The following is a 14,565-nucleotide window of genomic DNA, read 5'->3' on the forward strand; positions in this document are numbered from 1 at the left end:
GCACCAAGCAATGTAACTAGAGCATGGTCTTTCTGGAAGGAAATCCAATGTTCAGCCCAATCCACTTGCATTGGGCTATGAGCAACAAGCCAATCCATGCCCAATATGCCATCATAAGTCCCCAAGGGAAAAACCTTAAACTGACTAGTGAAATTATAACGAGCACAAGACCACTGCCCTGTTTTTAACTGACGAGAGCAAGGAATAAGTTTACCATCAGCCACTCTAACCATGGAGACTGGCATGTCAGAAACACCTGATAAGGAAGCAGCTACAACTGCATCAATAAAAGTATGACTACTACCAGAATCCAATAAAAAATACAGTGTGCGTCCTTGCAACTGAATTCTGAGCTTCATAGTGGACACAGCAGGAACAGTAGGATCACCAATAGCAGCTGCAGATAATGCCATAGCATTAACTTCGTTAACCATGTCTTCCTCTGAATTATTGAATTCATCAGGCCAACACTGTACACATTCCAACATCTCTTGAACCACATGTAACTGAATTTCCTGCTTACATTTATGATCTCGAGCCCAACGCTCACCACAGACAAAACACAATCCCTTAGACCTTCTGAATGCACGCAAAGCTGACAATCTGTCATCAGTTGCGGGCGATTTCACAGTGTAAGTTACCTTCTTCTCCTCCAAAACTTTACTTGGGCCTGAGTGACTCGTTCCAATCAACCCTGACGATGTTGAGCGAGAAACAAATGGTATGGGATGTGTCGATGAACTGGTTAATTCATCTGACAACAAAGCCAAAGCATATGCAGAGTCCAAATCAAGCGGCTGCTGAATGCCAACCAACATGCGCACTGCAGGTGTCAACCCTTCCATGAAACGAGTCACATAATGCACTGTATTGGGGTGATCCTCATACGCAGTTAACTGATCAAACAGTTCTGAAAATCGCTCAACATACTCTTCAACAGTGCTAGTCTAACGGATAGAAAATAACTAACGCAACAAATTTTGGTGCTTATTACGGCCAAAACGGGACATCAACAAACTACAAAACTCTGACCAAGATGCATTTGGTGCTCTACGCTGAACAGATTCCAACCAACGAGCAGCAGACCCATCAAACAAAGATGAAGCAAAAGAGACCCACTGATTCTGCGGTGTGTTCCAAAAACGGAAATAATCCTCACATCTAGTCTACCATAACTTCAGATTGGACCCATCAAACCTAGGTAACTCAATCCGAGGGCCAAATCCAAGTGCCTCAACAGGGAACTAACGGAAATTCTCCTGAGGTGTACTGACGTGCCTAGGAGAATTGTGCTCTGAATGCATACCTCGAACCTGAGGGGGAACATACTTGGGAGCCGATCCATCAAACCCAACCATGGTACCTTGCACCGGCTGCTTGCTAGCAGACGGATCTCGCGGTGACGGAGGCGGTGTGGCCCCAATTTCTCCGCGGATCTCGTTGAGGTCGATGCTGAGGGCGAGCTTGACATAGTCGATCCGCCCCGAAAGCTGATCCAACTTGGTGTCGAGATTGGCAAGCGCGGTCACCGTCTCATGTTCCACTCGGAGGAGCTCTTGGGGAGGGCGATGTCGAAATCCGCCCGCAATAGCTCGTACAGCGCCTTCGTCTCTGGTGGAATTCGGTCCATAACTTCGGCGCGACGGCGGTCGACGAAGCGAGTGTGGTGGGGGTGGCGAGGGAATTCCAGGATGGGAGGCTCTGATACCAGATTGTTAAGCGATCTCTCTCTCTATTACTCCATTGATTCAGATCCGAGCTACAAATCGAGAGGAGGGAGGGGAATTGGGGAAGAAAGTACAGATACACACGCAAGCCTCGCGGCCAGCTAGCCGTTTGCCACCGCCTACCTCCACACACACACACTACAACCTCTTTAAGTAGTGAGTCCACTAGGCCCATTCCGGCCCAACGAGCCGAGCGGGCAGACGAGGCTCCCTTCTGGGCCGGCCCGTCACTTGAATCAGCTTCTCGCGCTCATCTGATGCACTCCTGCTGGCCTGATCGCTGACACACTACTTCTTTGACCCGTTGTGGTTCTGGAGCCAACGGGAGTAGCTTTCACCAAGCAGCCTACTCAGCCGCGGGCGTGCCAAGCTGCCTTGCCTGACGATGTTCATCTCCACTGTCTTGCTCACTTTCGCCGCTCCGGTCGCGCAATTGCCCGGTGTCTTGCATCTGACCAGATGGCATTGTCAAACCCACTGAGGCTTGTCTCCGTGACCACGACGCATCGCGCAATCGCCGCATCTTGGGCGAATCACACCTCAGGCTGGTCGTGCTACTTCCAATGCCATTGCTTTGGCCTACCGGGAGCCACTCTACACCAGGATGCAAAGCGGTGCAATTGCAAGATGTTTTGAACAAATTCTGCCGCTTGCTGGAGGATCCCATGATATAAATATTGGTTCAGCCGCAGAACTATCGCCTTCCTCTCATGACGTCCAAGCTTTCCAATACCATGTTAAAGTATTTTACAGCACTGTTGGGTCTGCATCAACCAATTAAGACAAAGGATATATTGGAGATTCTGCTTGCTGTTGGTGACAATACTGTTAGCATATCACCAGACAAGGTGGGCCCTACAAAGTTTTCATCGAAGGGCACAATACTAAATTGTTAATTGGCTCCAGTGAAGACAAAAATCAGTGGCCGGTCAGTTGTGGCAGTGTCTACCAGGATTTCAAGGGGGTCAACACAAAAATACCTTGATACATACTACTAATTGCAATGTACGGAGTTCAAGTACATGTGTCCACGCTAGATTGCACCTGGACCAAATCATTTGTCGTCCGCTCAGGTGATATCTGTCGAAACTGTTTCATTCATAAACATATTACTTTATTCGAGGAACAAATACTCCGGCCAGTATATTTTAATCATGCAGGACCGATGTTCATTATAAAAGCAATGTGATATTATGGATAAACATGTGCAAACCTGTAACACCCCGGATGTAACTTTCCCAATTTGTACTCCAACTCTAGCCGTTTCCGGCGTTAAGTTATATTTATTTCCTCAGGTTCCGGTCTTTGTCTCCGTGTGTTGTTTTCGTTGTCATGCATCTCATATCATGTCATCATGTGCATTGCATTTGCATACGTGTTTGTCTCATGCATTTGAGCATTTTCCCCGTTGTCTGTTTTGCATTCCGGCGCTTCGTTCTCCTCCGGTGGTCATTTATAGCTTTCTTTCGTGTGTGGGGTTTAAACATTTCCGGATTGGACCAAGACTTGCCAAGCGGCCTTGGTTTACTACTGGTAGACCGCCTGTCAAGTTTCGTATCATTTGGACTTTGTTTGGTACTCCAACGGTTAACCGAGGGACCGAAAAGGCCTCGTGTGTGTTGCAGCCCAACACCCCTCCAATTTGGCCCAAAACCCACCTAACTCTGCTCCATCATCTAGAGCGTTCGATCATGATCGCGGGGCCGAAAACTGCACCTCATTTGGACTCTCCTAGCCCCCTCTATGCCTATATATACCTCCCCCTTCTAAAAATCCCGGATCCCCTCCATCCCTAACTTCAGATCCATTTCCGCCCGCCGCCGCCGGACAAAGGCGCCACCGACGGACGTGTCCGCCCGCCGTGTCCGCCGCCACGTGTCACCACCGGGTTCGCGGAGGCACCGCGCCCACATCCCCGCGCTCCGGTCTGCCGGGCCCAGGCGGGGCCCTCCCGGCCCAGCGCGCTGCCGCCCATCACCGACAGCCGCCGCCTCCCTTCTCCTCCTGATCCGGCCACCGCACTCCTCCCAGACCCGCCGCGCCATCGCCGGAGATCTCGCCGGCGCAAGCTCGCCGTCACCCGAGCTCGCCGGCCCGGCCACCGCACGCCGCCGCTGCGCCCTCCGGCCGCTCCGCCGCCTCCCCGCCTCGCCTCCGGCCAGATCCGGCCGCGGGAGAGCCGGATCCGGCGATCCCCTCCGCTCCGGCCGCCGTCCGCGCCATCCCCGGCGAGCAGCGCCGCCGCCTCGGTTCGCGTGCCGGGTCAACCCTAGATCCGGAGGTCGAAATTTCTTCCAAGTCCCGGATTTTCTAGTCCATGTGCTCATGTTCACGGCCTCGTAACTTTGCATCCGTAGCTCCGATTCATGCATATAGCATATCAAAATGTTCATCTCAGATAGTACATCATTTCATCCATTGCATCATTTTCATTTGCGTTCATCTTGATGCCCGAAATGCTATTAGAAGAGGGCTACTTGAGATTATTGTCAGATCTGCTGCTCCGTTTAGGTTTTTGTCATTTTTGCCATGATTAATGTGTGCATGCTATGCCCATGAGTTATACATATGTTTTGTTAGGGGTTTTGTCATCTTTCCAGAGGTGCAACCCATGTATTTTTGTGATGTGTGTGGTGACTTGTGCAAGCTTGCAAAGTGGTGCACTTGCTAATTCTGTTTTCAGGGACTTAGCAATTCCACTAAGTCCTGGATCTGTTTATCTCATGATGCCATATGTTCTTGTTGTTTCCTAGTGATCTGTGCCTCTTTTGAGGATGATCAGTAAGGATGTTTTGTTAATATTGTAGTGCTCTATCCATCCATGTCTTTGTTTGCAATTATGGAGCACCCTAGCTTGAGTTAATCGTGCTCTACTTTTGCTACTTTGTGAATCTGGGCAGATTGTCAACTTGTTTGCAATTTTGCCGATGATGTTGTAGTTGATACGTGCATGCTATGCTATTGTTCTTGCCATGTCTAGCTTGCATTTTGTGCCTTCTTGATGGGTGTATGCTTGTCTTGCCATGACTTGAACCATAGTGAGTGCATCGAGCTCGTAAACATGTCTACTTGAGTTATATTTCAGCATGTGCCAGTTTTCACTAAGTATGAAAACTGATTATGTTTTTGCTATGTTAACATGCTTGCAATTGTATTTTCTGGCCCCTTTTGGCTCAAGGTCACTAAGGGACTTTTGTTAAGCTCTTCGAGTATCTCCATGCCATGCTTTACTTTGCCATGTTCAGATCCTGTAGCATGTAGTTTTGTTCCTCCGAAGAGGGCTACCTGATCTGAAATTCCAGACAAGTGTTAATTTCACTAAGTCTAAGATCTGTTTGCCATATGCATTTTTGCCATGCTTGTTTGAACCTGTTAATGGATGAATTGGCCGTAGCTCAGTGCTAGACTTTTGTTAAGCATCTTGTGTGCATCCCTGCCATGTATTTTTGTTGTCATGTTTGGGTGTTGTAGCATGTTCATTTCGTTGCATTTAGATGTCTACTTGCTGTAAATCGCAGACCGGTGTCATATTTGAATCGCTTGCCATTTCCAAACCGTAACTCCGATTCCGGTGTTCTTTATATCGTTTTCAAGCGATTTCATCTCATCTTTCCAGTGGCACACTTGGATTTCCAAGTTGAGGCCAGGTTCTTGCATTTCCTGTCATATCTTGCATTTTGCATCCCGCATCGCATCCCGCATAGCATATCATCTTCGCATCGTCTTGTTTTGGTTCTTGCACGTGGTTGATTGTATCCTTGTTGCTTGTTTGTCTTGTTTGGGTAGATACGGGAGACGAGTTCGCTAGCGAGGAGCCCGTTGAGTTTGCTTTCGAGGATCCAGTCAACTCTGACAACTGTGCAGGCAAGATGATCATACCCTCGAAATCACTACTATCTTTGCTATGCTAGTTTGCTCGCTCTTTTGCTATGCCATTGCTACGATGCCTACCACTTGCTTTCAAGCCTCCCAAATTGCCATGTCAAACCTCTAACCCACCATGTCCTAGCAAACCGTTGATTGGCTATGTTACCGCTTTGCTCAGCCCCTCTTATAGCGTTGCTAGTTGCAGGTGAAGATTGGAGGCCGTTCCTTGTTGGAACATTTGTTTATTTACTTGTTGGGATATCATTATATTATCTTGTTATCTTAATGCATCTATATACTTGGTAAAGGGTGGAAGGCTCGGCCTCTCGCCTAGTGTTTTGTTCCACTCTTGCCGCCCTAGTTTCCGTCATATCGGTGTTATGTTCCCGGATTTTGCGTTCCTTACGCGGTTGGGTTATAATGGGAACCCCTTGATAGTTCGCCTTGATTAAAGCTTTTCCAGCAATGCCCAACCTTGGTTTTACCATTCGCCACCTAGCCTCTTTTTCCCTTGGGTTACCGGAGCCCAAGGGTCATCTTATTTTAACCCCCCCCCCTCGGGCCAGTGCTCCCTCTGAGTGTTGGTCCGAACCGGGCAGCCTGCGGGGCCACCTCGGGGAAACTTGAGGGTTGGTTTTACTCGTAGCTTGACCTATCTGAGTGTGCCCTGAGAACGAGATATGTGCAGCTCCTATCGGGATTTGTCGGCACATTCGGGCGGTGTTGCTGGTCTTGTTTTAACCTGTCGAAGTGTCTTGAATTACCGAGATACCGAGTCTGATCGGAACGTCTTGGGAGGAGGTCTATTCCTTCGTTGACCGTGAGAGCTTGTCATGGGCTAAGTTGGGACTCCCCTGCAGGGATTTGAACTTTCGAAAGCCGTGCCCGCGGTTATGGGCAGATGGGAATTTGTTAATGTCCGGTTGTAGATAACTTGAACCTTAACTTAATTAAAATGAATCAACTGAGTGTGTTACCGTGATGGCCTCTTCTCGGCGGAGTCCGGGAAGTGGACACGGTGTTGGAGTAATGTTTGCGCAGGTTGCTCTCTAGTTTCTCGCTCGTGCTTTGCCTCCTCTTCTCGCTCTCTTTTGCGAATAAGTTAGCCACCACACTTGCTAGTCGCTTGCTGCAGCTCCACATATATTTACCTTGCCTTACCTATAAGCCTAAATAGTCTTGATCGCGAGGGTGCGAGATTGCTGAGTCCCTGTGGCTCACAGATTACTATTACACCAGATGCAGGGCCTGATGATTCCGCTCCAGGAGACGCGTATGAGCTCAAGTGGGAGTTCGACGAAGACTCTCAACGTTACTATGTTTCCTTTCCCGATGATCAGTAGTGGTGCCCAGTTGGGGGTGATTGGGACCGTGTCGCTTGTTGGGTTCTCTTTTATTTTGGCGCCGTAGTCGGGCCATGAGTGTTTGGATGATGTAATGTTATTTATGTACTTGATTGACGTGGCGAGTGTAAGCCAACTATGTTATCTCCCCTTTATTATTTCATATTACATGGGATGTTGTGAAGATTGCCTAACTTGCGACATATGCCTTCAATGCGATTATGTCTCTAAGTCGTGCCTCGACACGTGGGAGCTATAGTCGCATCGAGGGTGTTACAAGTTGGTAATCAGAGCCTTCCCCGACCTTAGGAGCCCCATTGCTTGATCGTTTTTAGCGGCCGAGTTGTGTCTAGAAAAATGTTTTGAGTCATTTAGGAATTATATATCGGAGAGTTTAGGAATTCTTTTTACTTCCCAGTCTCCTCATCGCTCTGGTAAGGCATCCTGACGTAGAGTTTTGACTCTTCTCTTCTCAAATTTCACTAAAAAAATTTTAGGATCACGCGGGTATCTTGGAATCGTTCCGATGGTTTTATGATGAGAACATTGTCTTGGTGCCTCCTGTCAGGGGTTTAGTGGAAGTGTCCCGGGGAGTTGAGCTCTGAGGTGTTGTCATCATAATTTTATCGTTGCAGTTCTGGAATACCTGAGTTTAGTACGCCGACATCGAAAATCTCTTTTATGCAGTTCGTTGGTGAGATAACCTCGACGCCACCCAGTACTGGGGCGGGAGTTCGGGAGTATCGCCATAACTTGTATAACGGATGCTTTTCGAAGGTTGAGGTAGATGGTTTCCGAAGGTTTCTTGGTTATGTGTTGAAGGATGGATACAGCTGGATGTAGGATTTGCTAGTTTGGGTGAGATATTATGCTTCCCCTGTATCCCCAACACCTGATTGCATAACCGGAAAGGTTCGGGAGTTTCATAGGTGGGAATTCTAGTAGCTCTAGTTCTTCTTCCACGGATATTGGTTTGAGATTGGGATTTCTTACCGATTATTCGTTCTTGATCCGTACCTTGTTGATTTATTTCTCTACCTTAATTCTACGTGGCTTCTCAATTTATGGATATGTGACCATTTCAAGAGGAATGCATTCGTTCATTTTGTTCGGATGTGAAGACTATATGTTGCAATTTTCATTCCGTTGGATTCAGCTTCAATATTTGTCTGTCAATGTGCTAATGGTGGTCAACCTCTTCAGGATGGCTCCTCCAACGCGCACGACTCCGAATCCTGATCCGCCACCACCTCCACCTCCTCCGGAGGCATGGCAAGCTGTGATGGCCGCAACCAATGCAAACACACAGTTGATCATGCAAATTCTTCAAGAGCGCAATCAAGGCAACCAAGGGAATCAAGGCAGCAATCAGAGTCACTTTGCTACACTCAACCAGTTCCTTGCTAACGGGCCAAAGACTTTCAGCAATTGTGTTGAGGCAACCGATGCTGACGATTGGCTTGTGGATCTGTGCAAGCATTTCGAGTGCAGTAACGTCAGGCCTGAGGACTTTGTCAAGTTCGCTTCCTTCCAACTCAAAGATCAAGCTGCAGAATGGTTCCAGCAGTACAAGGACTCCAGAGGTGGACGTGTTATCACTTGGGATGATTTTCGTCGAGATTTCCGAGCTCATCATATTCCCCAGAGCGTGGTTGAAAGCAAGCGTGAGGAATTCCGCAATCTGAAGCAAGGCTCTTTGTCTGTCTATGACTACAACAAGTTGTTCCAGAAGCTCGCCCGCTTTGCCAAGCAGGACGTCCCTGATGAGAAGAGCATGATATATCAGTTCAGGGGTGGTCTCAGAGAAGAAATTCAGCTAGCTCTTGTCCTCTTTGAGCCCTTGAGATACGATGAGTTCTACAACATGGCATTGAAGCAAGAGGCTGCTCAGTTGAGGTGTGATGCTTCCAAGAAGTGAGTCAGAGATGTTACTCCTTCTTCCTCTACTCAAGTGGCCAAGCAGCAGAAGTATTGGCTTCCTCCTCCTCCGTTCCGTCAGCCGTATCAGCAGAAGAGCAAAGGTGGCAGTGGTTCTTCCCACCCACCCAACCCTGGCTTTCAGAACAAGACTTCGTCTCAAGCTCCAAGATCGAGTGCTCCGTATCACCGTCCGCTTTCAGAGGTCACGTGCAACAAGTGCCAACAGAAGGGTCACTATGCCAACAAGTGTTTCAACCAGAGGCGTCTTCCTCCTCCTCCTCCTGTCAGATCGGCAAGTACAGCTGTGGTCAAGCATAACCCCAAGCACGCCAAGGTCAATTTGATGAATGCAGCTCAGGCAGAGGATTCTTCAGATGTCATCATGGGTAACCTTCCTGTTAATGATATTCCTGCAAGAGTTCTTTTTGACACGGGTGCATCGCATTGTTTCATGTCAAAGCCATTTTTTACCAAGCATGAGTTCGTTTCTTCTCATTTGGGTAAACAAATGGATATCGTTTCTCCTGGCAAACGTTTGAGTGCTAGTCTGGAGGTGCCAGATGTTACTATCACATTGGGCGACTACAAGTTCCTTTCTTCCCCAATGGTTCTTGGTAACTCGGATATTGATCTTATTCTCGGGATGGATTGGCTTTCTAAGCACAAGGCTCAGCTTGATTGTGCAGCCAGGCAGATTCAATTGACTCATTCGTCTGAGGATGTAATTGTCTTTGCCGCTCGTGATGATACCATTCGTCTGTTTTCTCTAAATGAGAAGGGTGAATTGGATGCTATCTCGCAAATTCCAGTCGTTTGCGAATATCAAGACGTCTTTCCAGAAGAGCTTCCAGGAATGCCTCCGCACCGGCCATTCGAATTCGTTATTGATCTTGAGCCTGGCACGGAACCTGTGTGCAAACGTCCTTACAAGCTCGGACCTGAAGAGTTGAAGGAGCTGAAGAAGCAACTCGATATTCAAGAGAAAATGGGTCTCATCCGGCCTAGTTCTTCTCCGTGGGGTTGTGGTGTTCTTTTTGTGAAGAAGAAGGATGGAACGGACCGACTTTGTGTTGATTACCGTCCAGTGAACAAGAAGACCATCAAGAACAAATACCCACTTCCCAACATCAATGAGCTGTTCGAACAACTCAAAGGTGCTCGAGTATTCTCCAAGCTTGATCTCCGTATGGGTTATCATCAGATTCGAATCCGTGAGCAAGATATTCCCAAGACGGCTTTCAGGACAAGCTTTGGTTCATATGAATACACTGTCATGTCTTTTGGTCTCGTCAACGCTCCTCCGACGTTCTCTCGCATGATGAACTTCATCTTCAACGCCTACACCAATGACTTCGTTTTGGTCTATCTCGACGACATTCTGGTTTTCTCGAAGAACAAGGAAGATCATGCCAAGCACTTGCGTTTGGTTCTTGATAAGCTCAGGGAACATCAGTTCTACGCCAAGTTCTCCAAGTGTGAATTTTGGCTCGATGAGGTTCTTTATCTTGGTCATATCATCTCTGCCAAGGGCATTGCCGTGAATCCTGAGAAGGTGTCTGCAATTGTGAATTGGGAACCTCCTCAGAACGTGAAGCAACTCCGTAGCTTCCTCGGTCTCGCAAGCTATTGCCGAAGATTCGTTGAAAACTTTTCTAAGATCGCGAAGCCTCTCTCAAATCTTCTCCAGAAGCACGTCAAGTACGTTTGGTCTCCGGAGTGTGACATTGCTTTCAACACTTTGAAAGAGAAATTGATCACTGCTCCAGTTCTGACTCCGCCTGATGAATCCAAGCCGTACGAGGTCTTTTGTGATGCCTCTCTCCAAGGTCTTGGCGCAGTATTGATGCAAGAGAAGAAAGTTGTTGCTTATACATCTCGCCAGTTGAAGCCTAATGAGAAGAACTACCCCACTCATGATCTCGAGTTGGCGGCAGTTGTGCATGCTCTTTTGACTTGGAGACATCTTCTATTGGGAAGAAAAGTGGACATTTTCACTGATCACAAGAGTCTCAAGTACATCTTCACTCAGCCTAATCTCAACCTCAGGCAAACTCGATGGGTCGAAATGATTCAAGAGTATAATCCGAGTATCGAGTATACTCCAGGCAAGGCCAATGTGATTGCTGACGCATTGAGCAGGAAAGCTTACTGCAACAGTCTGATTCTCAAGCCTTATCAACCCGAGCTTTGTGAAGCTTTCCGCAAACTTAATCTGCAAGTTGTTCCTCAAGGTTTCCTCGCCAACCTTCAAGTCTCTCCTACCTTGGAAGACCAGATTCGCCAAGCCCAGCTTCTTGATGCTATGGTGAAAAAGGTGAAGATTGGGATTGCCAAGAGTCAGTCCAAGTACAAGTGCTACCGCCTTGATGACAAGGACACTCTCTTCTTCGAGGATCGTATTGTTGTACCCAAAGGTGACCTCCGTAAAGTGATCATGAACGAGGCTCACAATTCTCTCCTCTCCATCCACCCTGGGAGCACGAAGATGTATCAGGACCTCAAGCAAGCTTATTGGTGGACTCGAATGAAGCGCGAGATTGCTCAATTCGTGAATGAATGTGATGTCTGCAGAAGAGTGAAGGCAGAACACCAAAGGCCAGCAGGTCTCCTCCAACCTCTTGCCATTCCAGAATGGAAGTTTGACCACATTGAAATGGACTTCGTGACTGGGTTTCCAAAGTCCAAGCGTGGCAATGATGCTATATTCGTTGTCATCGACAAACTCACCAAAGTGGCTCACTTTCTGCCTATCAAAGAGTCGATCACTGCAGCTCAATTGGCGGAACTCTATACCTCTCGTATTGTCTCTCTGCACGGTATTCCACAAGTGATCTCTTCAGACCGTGGCAGCATCTTTACCTCGAAGTTTTGGGATTCTTTTCAGAAGGCCATGGGCACCAACATCCGCTTCAGCACAGCTTTCCATCCTCAAACTAGCGGTCAAGTCGAGCGTGTCAACCAGATTCTTGAAGATATGCTCAGGGCTTGTGTGATCTCCTTCGGCATGAAGTGGGAGGATTGTCTTCCTTATGCTGAATTCTCCTACAACAACAGTTTTCAAGCAAGTTCGGGCAAGGCCCCATTTGAAATTCTGTATGGCAGGAAGTGCCGTACCCCTCTCAACTGGTCTGAAACCGGTGAACGTCAGCTTTTGGGTAATGACTTAATCACAGAGGCAGAAGAAATGTGCAAAGTCATTCGTGATAACCTCAAAGCAGCCCAATCCCGTCAGAAGAGCTACTATGATAGTAAGCACCGTGATTTGGCTTTCGAGATCGGAGATCATGTTTACCTCCGCGTCTCTCCTATGAAAGGTACTCGTCGCTTCGGTATCAAAGGGAAGCTTGCCCCTAGATACGTGGGACCTTTCAAGATTGTCAGCAAGAGAGGCGACCTCGCCTATCAACTCGAGCTTCCTTCAAACTTTGCAAATGTTCATGACGTGTTCCATGTCTCTCAGCTTCGAAAGTGCTTCAAGACTCCTGACCGCACCGTCAACTTCGAGGACATTGAGCTCCAAGAAGATCTCTCTTATCGTGAGCACCCAGTTGCTATTCTTGAAGAGACTGAACGCAAGACTCGCAACAAGTCAATCAAATTTCTCAAAGTCAAGTGGTCACACCATTCCGACCGTGAAGCTACCTAGGAACGCGAGGATCACCTCCGTTCTGAGTACCCGGCGTTCTTTCAGTCCTAGATCTCGGGACGAGATCCTTTCGTAGTGGTGGAGTGTTGTAACACCCCGGATGTAACTTTCCCAATTTGTACTCCAACTCTTGTCGTTTCCGGCATTAAGTTATATTTATTTCCTCGGGTTCGGGTCTTTGTCTCTGTGTGTTGTTTTCGTTGTCATGCATCTGATATCATGTCATCATGTGCATTGCATTTGCATACGTGTTCGTCTCATGCATTCAAGCATTTTCCCCGTTATCCATTTTGCATTCCGGCGCTTCGTTCTCCTCCGCTGGTCATTTCTAGCTTTCTTTTGTGTGTGGGGTTTAAACATTTCCGGATTGGACCAAGACATGCCAAGCGGTCTTGGTTTACTACTGGTAGACCGCCTGTCAAGTTTCATATCATTTGGACTTCGTTTGGTACTCCAACGGTTAACCGAGGGACTGAAAAGGCCTCATGTGTGTTGCAGCCCAACACCCCTACAATTTGGCCCAAAACCCACCTAACTCTGCTCCATCATCTAGAGCGTTCGATCACGATCGCGTGGCCGCAAACTGCACCTCATTTGGACTCTCCTAGCCCCTTCTATGCCTATATATACCTCCCCCTTCTAAAAATCCCGGATCCCCTCCATCCCTAACCTCAGATCCATTTCCGCCCGCCGCCGCCGGACAAAGGCGCCACCGACGAACGTGTCCGCCCGCCGTGTGCGCCACCACGTGTCACCACCGGGTTCGTAGAGGCGCCGCGCCCACATCCCCGCGCTCCGGCCCGCCGGGCCCAGGCGGGGCGCTCCCGGCCCAGCGCGCCGCCGCCCATCACCGACAGTCGCCGCCGCCCTTCTCCTCCCGATCCGGCCGCCGCACTCCTCCCAGCCCCGCCGCGCCATCGCCAGAGATCTCGCCGGCGCGAGCTCGCCGACGCAAGCTCACCGTCACCCGAGCTCGCCGGCCCGGCCACCGCACGCCGCCGCCGCGCCCTTCGGCCGCTCCGCCGCCTCCCCGCCTCGCCTCCGACCAGATCCGGCCGCGGGAGAGCCGGATCCGGCGATCCCCTCCGCTCCGGCCGCCGTCCACGCCATCTCCGACGAGCAGCGTCACCGCCTCGGTTCGCGTGCTGGGTCAACCCTAGATCCGGAGGTCGAAATTTCTTCTAAGTCCCGGATTTTCTAGTCCAAGTGCTCATGTTCACGGCCTCGTAACTTTGCATCCGTAGCTCCGATTCATGCATATAGCATATCAAAATGTTCATCTCAGAGAGTAAATCATTTAATTACATAGCATCATTTTCATTTGAGTTCAGCTTGATGCCCGAAATGCTGTTAGAAGAGGGCTACTTGAGATTATTGTCAGATCTGCTGCTCCGTTTAGGTTTTTGTCATTTTTGCCATGATTAATGTGTGCATGCTATGCCCATGATGTTCTACATATGTTTTGTTAAGGGTTTTGTCATCTTTCCAGAGGTGCAACCCATGTATTTTGTGATGTGTGTGGTGACTTGTGCAAGCTTGCAAAGTGGTGCACTTGCTAATTCTATTTTCAGGGACTTAGCAATTCCACTAAGTCCTAGATCTGTTTATCTCATGATGACATATGTTCTTGTTGTTTCCTAGTGATCCGTGCCTCTTTTGAGGATGATCAGTAAGGATGTTTTGTTAATCTTATAGTGCTCTATCCATCCATGTCTTTGTTTGCAATTATGGAGCACCCTAGCTTGAGTCAATCGAGCTCTACTTTTGCTACTTTGTGAATCTGGGCAGATTGTCAACTTGTTTGCAATTTTGCCGATGATGTTGTAGTTGATCCGTGCATGCTATGCTATTGTTCTTGCCATTTCTAGCTTGCATTTTGTGCCTTCTTGATGGGTGTATGCTTGTCTTGCCATGACTTGCACCGTAGTGAGTGCATCGAGCTCGTAAACATGCCTACTTGAGTTATATTTCAGCATGTGTCCAGTTTTCACTAAGTCTGAAAACTGATTATGTTTTTGCTATGTTCACATGCTTGCAATTGTATTTTCTGATCCCTTTTGGC

Source organism: Triticum aestivum, chromosome 1A (assembly GCF_018294505.1).
Source record: "Triticum aestivum cultivar Chinese Spring chromosome 1A, IWGSC CS RefSeq v2.1, whole genome shotgun sequence".
Taxonomy (NCBI): domain Eukaryota; kingdom Viridiplantae; phylum Streptophyta; class Magnoliopsida; order Poales; family Poaceae; genus Triticum; species Triticum aestivum.